Source organism: Pseudoliparis swirei, chromosome 19 (genome assembly GCF_029220125.1).
Source record: "Pseudoliparis swirei isolate HS2019 ecotype Mariana Trench chromosome 19, NWPU_hadal_v1, whole genome shotgun sequence".
Lineage (NCBI taxonomy): Eukaryota > Metazoa > Chordata > Actinopteri > Perciformes > Liparidae > Pseudoliparis > Pseudoliparis swirei.
This window is the reverse complement of record NC_079406.1, coordinates 9838251-9842180: the sequence shown is the minus strand read 5'-3', so window position 1 is coordinate 9842180 and position 3930 is coordinate 9838251. Positions and strand designations below refer to the sequence as shown.

Sequence of the window (3930 nt, the reverse complement as noted above, 5' to 3'; positions counted from 1 at the left end):
TAAAATAAGTAATTTTACACTAAAAACAAGTACATTTGTCTTGATACAATGACAAATTTAAGAATTGTTTTCTCAATATGTAGGAAAGTTTCCTTAAATTTAGCATCCAATGCTCATGCAATATTCTTGGAATATCATGAAATTTACAGAGAAAAATACCATAATATGCTTAAAATCAGTAATTTGACAATGTATATCATACTAGAAATGTGTAGTTCTTCTGTAAACCCAATGAAAAACACAGTACAACTGTATAATATATTATGGTACTTTATTGAAAAGTTCCAATTAACGGTGAACATACGAGACATGACAGTAAGTTTTGTAAAAACAACAGTTATACTGTAAACTTTTACAGTTACGGTATTTTATTACAAAGTTCAAAGGAAGTTGCTGGCAATTAAAGTCACCAGAATTCCTTTGCAAAAACATGGTACAGTGTATAACAATAGGTTGGCATAGATTTTACAGTCAACATTTGATTATTGTAAATTACAAATGGAAATATCTTAATAACACCTTTTGGAAAACAAGATACAAACCATCGTTGATGAAAACCTTAAGAAACTAACATTCTGTGAAAAACAGGTTGAACTGATCCACTCACATGTGTTGTATACTCACAAAGCATTGTTGAGATCTTGAAGAAACAGGATGTGGACATGAAGGATATCCCATGAATAAGCAAAAGATTAGCCACTTGCCCAGAGTTGATTAAGAGCAATGAGTCGCTGTGTCCAGACTTCACTGAAGAGGGCACCCAGCATGGTAGAGTCTCACACGGACACAAAGTTCAGGAAGTTCTTCTTCAAAACTCGTATGTTGACATCAGGTGATCCTCTCTGCAGCCAAAAAAACAAAGCAAAGGCAAAGTTAGATTGATGCAGTACTTGAGCATGATGCTGAAACAGATACACATTCACTGCCTTCTGGTAAACTGAGCTCCAATGATAGTCACCTTTATAGTTAAACAATATTAATAAGTCAGGTTCAATGTTGAATAAGGACATATTTTAGCATAAAGGCATCATTACAATATGTTACATGTCTGTAATCTTGCAGCCTACAGATGAGTCCACTCAGGCAATCAAGACCATCATCACGTTTCACGTGGTTCGGGTTTCCAACCAGGGTAACAGCCCATCCAATTAATTCCATCATTTAAAAACATGTTTGTATTTTTTAAAGATACACTAACATAAAACCTTTTGATGTACCCCTATAAGCAATAACACAATTTTTATTGCAAAAAAAGGATAAACTAGATTACAGTCGAGCCTGTTGTGGATTTGTATAACTGAAATACTCAGTGTACAATAGCTGATATATCTTCCTCCGCCTTACATATAAATTGTTTTAATGAGACCCAGTCCAATTGCAAACAATGCCCTCCTGCATTTATCATTACATTTATAGTACATGTCACCTGTGTGCAAAGACAGAGTTGCAAACCTATTTAGGGTGGATTTGGGAAAGATAGTACACATGACGATATGCCATAGAATTAATTAAATGTTTCTGCTATACGTGGAACTAAATTTAAGGGGGATATCAGTTCAAACCACAAGAAAATTAATTGAGGATGATCAATTGAGGGAGGTTTGAGTTGTGCTTGCACCTATCATTTGCTATACTGAACTACATCACCGCTTACCTCGATTTAGCCTCGACAAGACTGGTGTCTGAGTCATTAGGTCCAGACTGAAGACAGGTGGGGACCGAATATCCTGCAGACATGACATGATGTTCAGGAAACTGGAACTTAAGGCAGGCGTAGTCATCATTACTGCTTGAAGACTCACAGGTCAACCGGTTGTCTGTGGGCTGACATGATTCTCTCTACAGCCAGAAAAAAGACAATTGAAAAGATTAACAATAATATAACTTTAAATAGCATTTACAACATGACAAAGTGGTTACAACAATAACAATTTATTCTGTTGTTAAATTAACACACTGAACTTAAAACCACTGACCACCGTTTATCCTTGACAACTTGTATCCGATCATGGGTCACACTAGTGGAACAGCAAAGAAGGTGTTGAGGTTCATGCTGGTAGTCGTAGTCACACCTAAAAAGAAAGAGTAAGGAGATAAAGGACAAGGGGAGGACATACATCCTCTTCAGGAAAACCAAAATCATCTCAAGCATCAACTTTTGCTCTTTTCAATGCCAAGGTTGTAAATCAAAATGAAAAGGCTAGATTCACACTCAAGTGCCCCATGTTGTTGTCGTCATCATAGCGGCCAAGGTTTGATTTCCGGTGGGCCCTTTGCTGCAGATCCTCCCCTGTGGTGCTTGTGTGCGTCTCTAACACAAATAAAGAAAAAACATCTTAAAAAATGTCATGCTTCTTGCATTTAAATGAATTATAATCTCACCGTGTTGCTGGGTGTCATTAAGGTCACGAAGTTGTTCCATCCAAATTGGATGACAATGTCTGAAAGGTGGCAGGAGAAAATAATTAGCATTTTACGATGAACTAAATGTTCTTAATTATCTGTACATAAATGTAAACATCGACTCAAAGGACACTCTTTGGTGACGTCCTCATCTGATAATGTGGACAGTAAATGAAGATTTGAACATGAAACCATCCCCTCACTGGACAGCTCACGGTGCACGGCGCTTCTGAGGAGCTGTGAGCTGTCATGTCCGCCACAGCGCAGTTATAAGCGTCATGTTAACAACAGTCACGTGAACAGAGTCCCGACCACGTCAACAGCATCACGTTAAGAGCGTCACGTGAACAGAGTCCCGACCACGGCAACAGCATCAAGTTAAGAGCTTCACGTTAACAGCAGTCCCGACAGCATATGCTACAGCGCAGTTTAAAGCGGTCACGTGAACAGACCTGTACAATAACGTGTCTGGTCACGTGACTGTCCGGACTGACCGCTCCGGTATATGTGAGCTTGTCTATACATGTCTGCTTGGAACCAGTTTCAAAGCACTTCAATAAAATGGTCGTTATTAGATGAAGTGCGTAGCACGTGACCCCTCAGGTGTCTTAACCCACCTGCCACTAATGAACCTATAACACGAATGTTAGCTACACATTGCCTGAGCTAACATGTGGTAAAGTAAGCTAATGTTGGCTCCTTCAACACAGAAACCGACAACCTACGTTACATCGACGATGTTAAAGAAACGTGAAGACACTTAACCATCAGATAGCTAAGTTAACTTACTCTTGACGTCCAAGGCGACACAGAACTGCAGAACACTATGCCTCGAATTCAAAAGTAGCTACCCGCTAGCTCACACGAGGCTAGCTCAACTCCTCACCAGAGAGCCGAGTAGAAACCTCAGTGTCACTAACGTTGCCCGTTCAATACAACTTTTACTCTCTGAAATTAAATTAAGTTGGCATTCTTACCTCAAGAAGAGCTGTCATGTCAGGAGGCTGTCGTTCCCTCTGTGGCGTTTCGTCACTGAAGCAGGAGAGAGCAGCGCGCAGCTCAAACTGCGGAATAGTGGCGCGAAACCGGGTTCAACAGTTCAATCTGTGATCGTTGCTTTCTGATCACTGCACCTGGCACCTGGCTCTCTCTCTCTCTCTCTCTCTCTCTCTCTCTCTCTCTCTCTCTCTCAGCGTGAGAGGACGTGAGTTTGTGGAGCAGAGGCGAATTGTTTGGCTAACGGTGTTTTTCCCCGTTAAAAAGTGGCGTTTTAAGAAGGTATGTTTGTTGTGAGTGTCTGTGGATTCACCTGAATGTCTGTGTGAGTGTGTGAGTTCACGGAGGGTTTTGTTTGTGTGTCTGTGTGCGCGTTAGCGGCGTGCGGCTAGCGGGGAGCTAACCGGCAGGCTAACGGGGAGCTAGCGGGGAGCTAGAGTCATGGAGGACATGAGCTTCCTCACCCGGGAACACGGCATTAGAGTAGCGCCGAGTTTCCCGTGCTCGGAAGAGGAGGTGGGGCTGGCAGTG

General features: G+C 41.2%; 1 long non-coding RNA gene across 4 annotated transcripts; it reads right to left on the bottom strand.

Annotated features, from left to right (window-relative positions):
* Positions 1-254: 254 nt before the first annotated feature.
* Positions 255-3510, bottom strand: LOC130209424 (uncharacterized). Of its 4 annotated transcripts, none has more exons than XR_008834600.1 (6): positions 3381-3510; positions 2383-2441; positions 2211-2311; positions 1977-2072; positions 1655-1839; positions 255-842 (listed from the first exon to the last, which is right to left on the bottom strand). It is a non-coding gene; the product is annotated as an uncharacterized LOC130209424 (long non-coding RNA). The 4 variants fall into 4 exon arrangements; XR_008834601.1 differs by lacking the exon at positions 3381-3510 and adding an exon at positions 2856-3350; XR_008834602.1 differs by lacking the exon at positions 3381-3510 and adding an exon at positions 3193-3350.
* Between the last annotated feature and the right edge of the window lie 420 nt (positions 3511-3930).